Source organism: Equus caballus, chromosome 23, assembly GCF_041296265.1.
Source record: "Equus caballus isolate H_3958 breed thoroughbred chromosome 23, TB-T2T, whole genome shotgun sequence".
In the NCBI taxonomy this organism is placed as follows: Eukaryota; Metazoa; Chordata; class Mammalia; order Perissodactyla; family Equidae; genus Equus; species Equus caballus.
This window is the reverse complement of record NC_091706.1, coordinates 67359975-67372735: the sequence shown is the minus strand read 5'-3', so window position 1 is coordinate 67372735 and position 12761 is coordinate 67359975. Positions and strand designations below refer to the sequence as shown.

Genomic DNA, 12761 nt, shown 5'->3' with positions numbered 1-12761 from the left:
TGTGTTTTAGGTCATTTATTTGAGGGGCAGGAGAACGAATGGATTGCAGAGGAACATCCTCGCTGAAAACATACTGGAGAAGTTTAAGGAGGAAGTTGAGACACTTCACACGAAGGAGCAGGACCAGCTTGCCCAAATGTGTGAGCAGCGTGGAGAAAGCATGAACCTGGTACTCCACTACACGTTTTATTTCATGTTATTCTTGCCTACCCACCCAATCTGCCAAATTACTCAGCAACCTTATAGCTGAAACCAAGGTATTTGCTCAGGAGTTTGCTCAGAGGATTACTTTCCATATAAATGCACACATGAGTGTTTACTTCATTCCTTCTTCTTAGTGGTGGAGCCCAGGGTTTTGTGTGTGTGTGTGGTGCGGTGTGTGTGTGCATGTGTGTACTTGTGTGTGTGGTATTCAGCCATGCAGCCCACAGCAGGATTTAAGGGACCTCAGATAGAGGGGCTCAAACAGTAACAGCAAAGTAGCATCATATTCAGATTTATGAGAATTTAGTTTCCCTTGGTCATCCCAGGGAGAGAGGGTGGGGTAAGATGGGACCAGCGAATCTGCTGTTACGTCTGTTGGTTCCACATTCCTATTGGGACTGAACAGTTTAGAGAGCTGCCTATGATTCTGATGTTTGATCTTCAGCATGAGTGTTCCACACGGTACGTCATGTGACCCTGTGTCATCTTCTGTGTGATGCTTATGTGCACATGTCTACAGCGTGATTTATGTGAAACCATGTGTACTCTAATCCCGTAGTCCTCCGCTAAGGGATCTTCAAAGGTAATTTGCCGTAAATAATCTTCCCCTTTGGCGCTGACTTTAGGATGACCCGTGTCAGATCTAACTCAGCTATGAATCTGATATAGCACCGCTCCAGCTTTAAGTCTTTTCTGTTGACAAAGCCCATTCACAAGCTGAGCCCAGCTGATCCCCCAGCAACCCTGGAGAGGCAGAGGTTTCCATGTCTCACAGATCACGTAGCACCAACCCCCAGGTTTAGGCTGCTTTGTTAATGGTCAGGTAGGAATGAAGTTGGAGATTTCTTTGGAGGAGGTCAAAAGTATTCCCAAGTCGGGCCAGCCGGTGGCACAGCGGTTAAGTGCACACGCTCTGCTTCGGCAGCCCAAGGTTCACCGGTTCGGATCCTGGGTGCAGATATGGCACTGCTTGGCACGCCATGCTGTGGTAGGTGTTCCACATATAAAGTAGAGGAAGATGGGCACAGATGTTAACTCAGGGCCAGTCTTCCTCAGCAAAAGGAGGAGGATTGGCAGCAGTTAGCTCAGGGCTAATCTTCCTCAAAAAAAAAAAAATATTCCCAAGTCTTGGGGCTGGCCCAGTGGTGTAGTGGTTAAGTTTGCACACTCCACTTCAGCAGCCTGGGGTGCGCAGGTTCAGATCCTGGGTGCAGACCTAGTTCTGCTTGTCAAGCCATGATGTGGCAGCATCCCACATAAAATAGAGGAAGATTGGCACAGATGTTAGCTCAGCGACAATCTTCCTTAAGCAAAAAGAGGAAGATTAGCAACAGATGTTAGCTCAGGGCCAATCTTCCTCACACACACACACACAAAAGTATTCTCGAGTCTTCATAATTTGTCTCTAGCTTGAAGCTCTGCAGCCACTCCTGAAGCATAGACGTGCCTCCCATGCAGGGTTTCATAGCTCCCGGGCTCCTGGCTCTTCAGTGCAGAATGTCAGGGTCTGTCCTCACGGCACAGGGTCTCCCTAAGATTCTCCACCCTCAGCCAGTCTCCTGGGCTGCTCCGAGCTCTGCCGGCGTCTGCTCTGTTCCTTCTAGCTGCCCTCCTCCCTCTAGGACAGAGTGGTATGTTGGGGCATGCTAGCTCAGGCCACTAAGAGGACTCAGGAGAACAGGATGACGGTCGGTATTCCCGTTTAGATGCTGCCTTTAAAAACTGGTTTTGTTGCCACAAATTCTCAGTGGTTCTGTCTCATCCTCAGCAGTTACCTCCCTTCCAGGACACAAGTGTTTGTTCCAAGGCTCCCACAAGCCAAATAGGGAAGTGAGGGACTGGCAGGGTGGGGAAGCTCCTCCTGACCACTTCCATCTGAGATGCACGCAGCTTATCTTTTTTCTTCTTTTTGTTTTTTTGAGGAAGATTGGCCCTGGGCTAACATCCATGCCCATCTTCCTCTATTTTATGTGTGGGATGCCTACCACAGCATGGCTTGATGAGCAGTGTGTAGGTCTGCACCCAGGATCCTAACCGGCAAACCTCAGGCTGCTGAAGCAGAGTGTGAACTTAACTGCTATGCCACTGCCCAGCTCCATGCCCAGCTTATCATGAGCCTGTAGTGGGGTCAGCTTTGTCGGGGTCCTTATAATATTATCAATAGCTCGCATGAGGGTGATGTCCACTGACTGTCACGTACCACACCAGGCATGTGGCACACATCACGATATTCAGTCCTCACAGGAGCCCTATCAGGCTGTGGCTTGGCAGAGCGGAAAAGCCCTCGTCTTCCGATCCCAATGCTGTCCCTTCCTGGCAGTGTGTCCTTGGACAAGTCACTTAACACCTTGGAGCCATCTCAGCATTCTTCCCCTTAAAAAGGGCACAATTCTATCTAAATTAAAGGGTCGTTGTGAGCATTCCATGAAATACCAAATGCGGATGTGCTTGCTAAGTCACCACTCAAGTACCAGGTACTGCCGTCACCTCTGTCCTCCACACGCCAGGGCCTCCTGAGCCAGTCACTTTTGATACCTGCTTAAAAACACCTTTGGCACGTCCCCTGCGTGGGGCAGGGCAGGTCCCGAGTGTGTAGGGGAACGAGTGCCATTGACTTTTCTTCTGTCCATAAGATGTGCCTGTGTGATGAAGAACCAGTATGTGGGATGTGCAAGCCCTTTGGGACCACAAGTCTCACCAGATGGCCAAGCCTTCTGATGCCTATGCCGAGAGGAGAGAGAACTCTGCTGAGGATGCTCAGCTCGTGCTGCAGAGATCTGAGCACTTGGCCCAGGCGGCAGGTACGGGCCCTGGCTCCCGTCCTTTCCCTGCGTAGACAGCAGCGCAAGGTTTGATTTCAGCTCAAACAGTTTTCTCTTCAGGGCACTAGACTGACAGAGGCGGTGTTTAATCACGAGGGAGAAATGCTCCGGAGACTGACTCTCCTTAAGTCCGAAACATGTCAAGTTTTAAAATGTGTACCTTGAGAAATGGGTGGATTCTGATTGCCTTAAGGGCTTCTCAGAACAGTAGGTGAATGGCCACATCATTTACCGTCTTATAAGATGAAGAAGTAAGATGTGTCCTAACTTCTATGGCCTATTTTCTTCATTTCATGACTTTTCTGCCAGCAACATAGGTTTTAGGAATTAACCTCTGGATACATTTTGTCAAAAGAACAAAATTTTCTAAGTTACACACACGCTGAAGACTTGATGGTCTTTGAGAAACAAATTCTAGTGGTGAGCTTCCAGGTCTTGTAGAGAAGGGGCATCTGCAGAATGGCCAGTGTGTGCTGGGCGCTGATCTCTGGGCCACACTAGCACCTCAGAGTCCATACTGTACGTTGGGTTCTCTGGAAGCAGAAGCTGAGACAGAGTTTTGGGTACAAGATATCCAAGATTGACACCTGTGAAAGGAAAGGGGAAGAAGCAGATGAAACAGAAGGGAAGGCAAACTACAATGCAGGCCTGGTCCAGGTGGGGACTCTGGGCCAACGCTGTCCGTCAGAGCACCCCACGTCACGCTGGAATGGCCAGGCTATTGCAGGTCCTCTTGCTCAGCCACTGCACGTGGGCTGCTCTGAGAAGGGCACAGCTGAGGGTAACCCTGGAGGGTATGACAGCTGGAGGCTGGTCATACGACGGCAGGAAGTGAGTCCTCCCTGGAGAGGGAGATCTGGGCAGAATATCTGTGTCCCCCACAGCTGACTTTTGTAGATCTTCTCAATACCAAATAATGGTTGTTAAAATTGGGTTTGTTACTTCCTTGTCTGGCCAAGATGGAATAACAGGATCTGAATTTATTCTCTTTCTGAAACACCAACAAAATAAGCAGAAAAATACATGAAACCACAGTTTTCGAGACCCTGTACCTCAGTCAATGAAGACAATAATCCCTGAGAGACAGGGTATAGATAAGGTGAGCCCTGCATTGCCCTAGTTCACCTCCTTGAGAGAGTTTTGAGGCCATGGGGCAGAAAGAGCAAACCCAAGCAAAGTCTGACAGATTCCTTGAGTTCAGGAGATGGAGCTGAGATTCTGGGGAGGTCAAGGTGGGCAGAGTGCACAGGACAGAGTCCAGAGAAGAGAGCGCTGCCCAAACAGAGAGCCCAGAAATCTGCAGAGGGTCCCACGAGTATTCAGCAGAGAACTGGTCAGCACATGTTTGAGAGGAAACCACCTCCAGTCGGGGCGGGAGCAGAGGAAGGACGGAGGGAACAGTGCCCGAGCTCAGTCAGGACCGGGAATAATGCCTGTTCCCACTAACAAGACTGGAAAACTCATAAATCCTGGGACACAGGGAGGGGCACTCAGAAAGTCATAGACCAGACTGAGCACAGCTCCAGACATGTCTAAGAAATAATGAAAGCAAGAACTGAAAGGATCAAACTCTTTCCAAGTAACTTAGCTGTACCCCAGAACAAAATTGAACATTTATAGGAATACAGAAATATACAGCATCCAACACGGTAAAATTCAGAATGTCTGCCATCCAATCAAAGATTGCCAGGCAGGCAAAGAAGCAGAAAAATATGGCCCATAATGAAAACAATAGCCAACCAATCAAAATCAAATCAGAACTGAGACAGATGTTAGAATTAGCAAAGATATTAAAAATTATTATAATTGTATTCCATATTTCAAAAGGTTAGAGACATGGAAGATACAAAGAAAGATTCAAATTGAATTTCTAGAGATGAAAACTACAATGTCATGAAAAATGCCCTGGATAAGACTACCAGCAGGTTAGACATTGAGCAGAAAAGCTTGGAGGTGTAGTAATAGGAGTGATACAAAATGAAACACAGAAAGGAAGAAGAATCTTTTTTAAAACAGTGGTAGTGAGCTGTGGAACAACTTCAGGTGTCTCAACATCTGGGTAATTGGAATCCCTGAGGAAATGATAAGGTGGGGGAGAGACAGAAAAAGTATTTGAAGAAGTAATGACCTCAAATTCTCCAAACTTGGTGAAAACTATAAACCCAAATCAAAGAAGTTTGACAAACCCCAAGCACAGGAAATATGGTTAAAACTATACCAAAACCCATCATACTCAGTTGCTGAAAAGCAGCGATAAAGAGGAAATCTTAAAAGCAGCCAGAGGAAAAGAAGTTATGTTATGTACAAAAGAACGAAAATAAGAATGATGTCAGATTCTTACTGGAAACCATCTAATCAAGAAGACAGTGGAGCAAACTCTTAAAAGTATTAATTAAAAAAAAAAGTCAACCTAGAATTCTATATCCAGTGAAAATATCTTTCAAAAGTGAAGGCAAAATAAAAATGTCTTCAGACATACAAAAGCTGAAAGAATTCATCACGGGCAGGCCCAGGCTACAGAAATGTTAAAGTAAGTCCTTTGGGCAGAAGGAAGATCTGGATCAACACAAAGGAATGAAAAGCAGCAGAAATGGCAACTAAATGCATAACCGTATAAAATTGTCTTCATATTTTTTAAATCTCTCTGAAAGATAACTGACTGCTTAAAAAATAGCAAAAGATATTGTGGGGTCTACAACATGTAAAAGTAGACTGTGTGCCAATAGTAGCATGAAGGCTGGAGGGCAAAATGGAAGTACACTCTTAAACGGGTTTATCCTCTCTGGGAAGGGGTGTAATAACACTTGAAGGTAGACTGTGACAAGTTCAAGACGTGTCAGCCCTGAGGCAACCACTAAAATAACAAAGAAAAAGTTACAGCTAATAGGCCAGCAGTGGAGATAAAATGGAATCATAAAAAATACTCAAGTAATCCTAAAGGAGGTAGAAAAAGAGGAGAAATGGAACAAAAAACAGATTGGACAAATAGCAAGATGATAAAACTCACATCTAGCCATGTCAATAATCACATTAAATTGAAATAGTCTGACTACCCCAATTAAAAAGGTGTTTGTCAGAATGAAAAAAATCGAGACCCAACTGTATGCTGCCTATGATAATTGCACTTTAAATATAAAGATATAAATAGGTTAAAAATAAAAGAATAGAAAAAGACGTGTCATGCCAACATGAATCAAAAGACTCTAGAATGACTATTAACACCAGGCAAAGCAAATTTCAGACCAAATGCTATTACCAGGGGTATAGAAGGTCATCTTATTTTGATAAAGGGGTCGATTAATCAAGAGAGTAACAACAGTCTGAGATGTCTATGCATCTAATAAGGAGGCCTCAAAATGTATAAAGCCAAACAGATAGAACTACTCTAGAAATAGACAAGTCCAGGGGGCTGACCTGGTGGCACAGTGGTTAAGTTCGCACATTCCGCTTCTTGGCGGCCTGGGGTTCGCTGGTTCAGATCCCGGGTGCGGACATGAGTAGAGGAAGATGGGCATGGATGTTAGCTCAGGGCCAGCCTTCCTCAGCAAAAAGAAGAGGATTGGCAGTAGTTAGCTCAGGGCTAATCTTCCTAAAAAAAAAAAAAAACAAGTTCATAATTTTCAATATCAATCTCTCAATAATTGATAGAACAAGTAGGCAGGATTCAGCAAACATATACAAGACTTGAATATTATTAACCAGACCTGCCTGACATTTATAGACCCTTCCACCCAACACCAGCAGAGCACGCATTCTTCTCAAGTGCACACAGCTTGCCAATACGGACCATAAAACAAGCTCAACAGATTTAAAAGGATTCAAATCGTACAAAGTGTGTCCTCTGACCACAGTGGAATTAAATTAGAAATCAATAACGTAAGATTTCTGGAAAATCTCCAATTATTTGGAAATAAATAAGACATTCTAAATAACCCATAGATCAAAGAAGAAACCAAAAGGGAATTAGAAGTTACTTTGTGCTGGAGGAAAATGAAAACACAACACATCAGAATTATGGGATGCCACTAAAGCAGGATGTGGTGGGAAATTTAAATTATAAAATAAAGATTTGAAATTACTGACCTCAGCTTCCACCTTAAGAAAGGGCGAAAAAGAAGAGCAAATTAAACCCAAGCAAGCAGAATAAAGGGAATAATACAGATCAAAGCAGGAACAACGGGATCAAGAACCAAAAACAAGAGAATCCATGAAACCAAAAACTAGCTCTTTGAGAAGATCAATAGAATTGAACCTCTAGCCAGACTGCTCAGGGGAAAAGAGAGAGAGAGAGAGAGAGAAAAAACACAATTTGCCAAGATGAGGAATGAGAAGGGACTTCACTACAAATTCTACAGACGTTAAAAATATAATGTCATAAAGAGTCAGACTCCATGTTTGGTGTTTGGCTGCTGACAGCTTGGAGCCTCGCTTCTGCCTCTTCCCCGTCTGTTCCACCTCTGGGAAAGCTGCTAAGCAAGCCCAGGTGCCCTCTCCTTTGGCACCTGCGGGAAGTTCAAACCAGGCTGTGTGTGGGAACCTTCAACCCAGCCCCTCATAACCACCAAAAAACCTCCAGACCAGTCCGCTTGCCCTGCTCTCTCAGGCCGTTTTCAGACTTGCCTGGAGCTGCCCCTCCCCGCCCCCGCCCCGCTTTCTGCCAGAAAGCATCATTATGTGAGTGACAGCCCTTTTCACCCCCTTGGTGTGTGTGGTGTCATCACCATCTGCCTCTGTTTCTGAGGAGTGGCTCCAACAGATAGAGGGACTGTTGTGAACAACTTTAAGCCAATAAATTCCCCAACTTAGATTAAATTCTGTGAAGGGTGCAAACTAACAAGGTTTCCCCAAGGAGAAATCAGTTACAAAAATAGCCATTTCTCTATTAAAGAAGTTAAATTTGTAGTTAAAAACTTTCCCACAGTGAAAACTCCAGGCCCAGATATGCTCACTGGTGGATTCTACCAAACGTTTAAGGAAGAAGCCATACCAAATGTACACAAACTTCCAGAAAACTGAGGAAATGGGAATGCATCCCAACTCACTCTCTAAGACCAGCATGACCCTGAAATCAAAACCAGGCCAAGAAAATCATAACCAATCTCCCTTATGAACAGTGATGCAAGAATTCTCCTAAAAACTTTGCAGATCAGATCCAAATGTACATGAAAGTGTAACACATTTTCACCCCAGTAACATGCGGTTGGCTTAACCTTCAGAAAGCAATCAATAGAATTCACCATAATAACGAAATAAAAAAGACAAACCATATGATCATCTCAATAGACAGAAAAAATTTTGGAAAAACCTATTTTGATAAAAGCTCAGCAATCTAAAAATATCTCAGATTCTCTGATTTTTCCAAGGAAGAAGCAAAACTGTCTTTATTTATAGACGGCCTCGTCATCTCTGTAAAAACTCTGATGGAATCTACAAGCTAGTAGAACAAATAGGTGAGTTTAGCAATGTTGAAAGATACAAGATCAATGTACAAAAATCAATTGTATTTCTAAATAGCAACAAACCGTTAAAAATGAAAAACTTAAAAGCATCATTTACAATAACACCAAAAACATGAAATGCTTTATGGATAAATCTTACAAAAGATTTTTGTGATAAATCTTACAGTGTAATATCTGTCCCCTGAGAACTATTAAATATTGCTGAGAGAAATAAAGAAGACCTAAGTACATGAAGAGATAAATACTATCTACAATAGAAAGACAATATTGTTGAGATGTCTGTTCTCCCCAAATTGTTCTACAGATTTAACGCGGTCACAATTGACATCCCAGCAGAGTTTTTTTTAATTGACAAGATGATTCTAAAGCGCATGTGGTGAGGCAAGTGCTCTAGAATAACCAAAACGATTTGAAAACAAAGTAAAAGAGCTAACACTACCTGATTTCAAGAATTATTACAAAGTGATGGTGTTGGCTTAAAGATAGACAAATACATCAGTGGAACAGAATGCAGGGTCTAGAAGTACATCCACACACATATGGACACTGAGTTTTGACAAAACTGCAAAGGCAAAGTAGTGCAGAAAGGAAAGCCTGTTCAACAGATGGTGCTGGGACAACTGGAAAGAAAAATTGCAAAAAAAAAAAGGGAAAAAGAAAGAAATGGACCTGCATCCATTCCTCACACTATATGCAAAATTTAACTCTGTATAGGTCATAGACCTATATATAACATCTAAAACTGTACGACTTGTAGAAGAAAACATAGGAGAAAAAAATCTTTGTAAAGTACATACCTGATAAAAGATAAAGAATATACAAAGAACTCTCAAAATTCAACATTGAGAAGACACACAACTCAAAAATACGCAATGAATTTGCACACTCTTCACCAAAGACACTATACAGATGGCAAATAGCACAGGAAAAGATTTTTCAGCATCACTAGTCCCTAGGGAAATGCAGATGAAAACCACAGTAAGGTACCACAACACCCCTGAGGATGCGGAGCACTGGAACTCTGGGACGCTGCTGGTGGGAAGGTAACATGGCACAGATGCTTTGGAACACAGATTGGCAGTTTTTTAAAAAGTTAAACATATGATCCAGTCATTCCACTCCTAGGTTTCAAAACCCAGCAGAAAAGGAAATATGTGTGCATATAAAGATTATACACAAATGTTCATAGCAGCTTTATTTATAATAGACAAAAACTGGAAACAGCCCAGATGTCCAGATGAATGGACATGAATTGATACACACAACCGCCCATGAAGGAATCTGAAAATTGCTGTGCGAAAGAAGCCAGACCAAAAAGGAGTATGATTCCTTTTGTATACAATTCTGGAAAATGCAAACTAATATGCAATTAGAGAGAGGGGAATGATTGCTTGGGGAGGGGACGTTGAGGACCAGGGAGGAGGGGGAAATTACAGAAGGTGCCAGGAGACTTTTGGGGGTGATAGATATGTTCCCTGTTTTGATTGTGGTGATGGCTTGGAAACATCAAATAAGTTTCAAAACTTATCAAATTGTATGGTTTTTGCATGTCAATTATACCCAATAAAGCTGTTTTAAAACTTAAAGAATATTTTGAAAAATTGGGCTTATCAAACTCTGGCAAACATATGGCATCATTGGTAAAGGAAGCACGCACTTTTGTCAGTCGTTCATTGGGGCGTTTGTGTCTATCGGGTGCCCCTGCGTGCTGGACACCGAGTGTCCGGTGGTGAGCAGGACAGAGGCCCCGCTCAGTGACTTGATGCCCCTGCTGCTCACAAAAGCTTTGGTTTGACCAGCAGGTATTTGCCAACCATGAGCATCTTGGTCCTGTGAAAGGTATAGGAGTGTTTGAGGCTGAAGTTTGATGGCATGTTCACTGAGGGGTCGAGAAGACCACCACTCCACGCCCTGGAGAATCCAGGTGTATTTCAAATGAGACTCAGGGTCGAGGGAAATAAGCAAGCTTGTTCTTTTGTGAACTTCTCCATGGGAGTTATTATCCCACTAAAAAATATTTTTGCTGCATCACCTGTTCCTTATAAAAACAGAAATAAAAATGACACATGCAAGGTAATGAATACAATGCTGCAAACTGTTAAATTTTTGTTTTTGTATTCGTGGCTCTGTTCTCTCTGTAAAGCCTAAAATGCTTATCAGAAAACACATCTTTTAACCTTTATTTATCAGACAATAGATCATTATACAAGGGTAAAAAAAAAGTCCACAATTTGTAGAATTTCAATATTTCCTGTATAATACAGAACTGTAAAGTTTCTTGGAAGCTAAGAAACAACCAAACTAATATGAAAAACTCAAAACACCAAGAATCTTAAAAGACCCAAGAGGGCGAAGGGTACAAATGAGATCACTGGCCTGCTCCTTCTTGGCCTCTTTCCCTCTTGCCCCAGTGCGCCAGCACCTTGGAAGTCGTGCATTCCCATCCCAGGCACACTTTCTGGACTGGAGAGAATTAACCTCCGGGCTCAGCCTTTCCTGGCTGTCCGACCTTCTGCTGCTCACCCGGCCACTTCTCTGTGCTCCTCCACGCTGTCAGATCTATGTATCTGGACACACCCGCCTGGCCTGTGGCTCAGCTTGCCCTCAGTCTACACTCTCTCTGTAAGCAATCTCTCTCAGTCCCTTAGCTTTAAGAACCCCATATGTGCTGATGACCCCAAAGTTTATCTCCAGCCTAGATGTCTGTCCTGAGCGCCAGTCCTGCACCTACAGCTGCCTCCCTGAAACCTCACTGGACCTCCTCAGGCATCTCAGACATGACCTGGTCAAACCGAATTCCTGACGCCCCTAACCCTGCTCCTGCGAGTCTTCTCCTAGTGCCAGGCATTGCTCAAGCACCTCTTCCGTCACCAGATGCATCCCCGCCACAGCCTCTCCAGCCTCCCCTGCCCACTCTCATCCCTCTGGCCTGGACACTCCAGTGGCTCCCACATGGGCTCCTCGTGCCCACTCTGACCCACCAAGAGCCAGAGTGATTGTTCCATGTTTTAGGTCATTTGCTTGTTCAAAATCCCCAACTTGGGGGAGGTCTGTTATATGGCAAATGAATCCACCGTGTGCCTCCCCGCCCCCCGCCCTTGAGCCCACTCTGAGCAGGCTCAGCCCCTCAGCCTCACCCAGCTCCGCCAGACACGCCAAGTTGTTTCCTTCTCAGGCCTTTGTCCTTGTGGCCCTTCCACCTGGAAGCTCTTTCCCTCAGACACGACCATCGCATGACCATCGTTCAGTTCTCTCCTCAGAGGTCAGCTTCTCCGAGACGCCTTCCCAGACCATCCAGACTCGTGAGCCGCCTCCTCCTCAGCCCTCAGCGCTGCCCCGCCCCTGTTTGGTCTCCCTTTCCCCTTCGTCAGAGCCCTGGGCACTGCCGTGAGATTCTGCTGTACTTTTATTACGTCTGTTTGGTTTTGTCGCCCTCAAGGTTAGTCTGGCGGGTCAGGCAGGACACCCAAACACATACTGGGCAGGCACTGCGTGGTGGTAAAGGATGGCGGGCATAACTATTTACCAGCTAAATTGGCAACTTAAAAACATCGTTTTGGAAATGGTGATTCTTGAAGAATTTTCAGCTGGGGGAGAGTCACATTATTTCAAAGTTTGCATGTAATGCTAGAATATTTTTGTGTTGCACTGTTTTGACTATGGTGACATATACAAGACCTGTATAAAGCGTGTAAATGGAAGAGCCTCTGGCTGCGTGACGGGGAGGAGGCATCGGGGAAGGTAAGTTCAATTTGGTAAGTGCCCACTCTGTGCCTGGTCTGGTGCTGGGCGCCACATAGTTGTCGCCTCATTTCCTTCTCTTCAGAACAACGATCTCTTTTTCCCAAGGCAGGAATCTCCGATACGGGACTGTTCAGATGTCAGAGCCAAGATTACTGCAGGGTCTGCATGACCTCTCCATCGGGGCACTTTTCCCTACACTGTGCGCCTCCCACGTGGGGAGAGGTGCTCACAGAGGTGCTGGGAGCTGAGGCTGGCAGGTTGTCAGACAGGGAAGGGTGTTGTAGGCTGTGGACAGTCCAGAGTGGGAGATCTTGACTTTTTCTAGAAACATCACAAAGAGTGGGTCTGAGATTTCATTCCCCTCAAAATTATTTGGGTTATTCTTCCATTTGGCTATTCTTTCAATAAGAATCTGCATTTGATTGTAATAGAAACCCATGAGCAGTGGCTTAAAAAAAATTAGGGTTCTGTTTTTTTACCTAATGAAATGTCCAGAGGTAAGGAAGTAAGGCTGGCTGGGCTGGTGGCCTCA

General features: G+C 44.5%; 1 long non-coding RNA gene across 1 annotated transcript; it reads right to left on the bottom strand.

The window, feature by feature from the left end:
- On the bottom strand, positions 1–11750 carry LOC138920375 (uncharacterized). The gene is made up of 2 exons (XR_011431451.1): positions 11623–11750; positions 1–3613 (listed from the first exon to the last, which is right to left on the bottom strand). It is a non-coding gene; the product is annotated as an uncharacterized lncRNA (long non-coding RNA).
- Positions 11751–12761: the final 1011 nt, after the last annotated feature.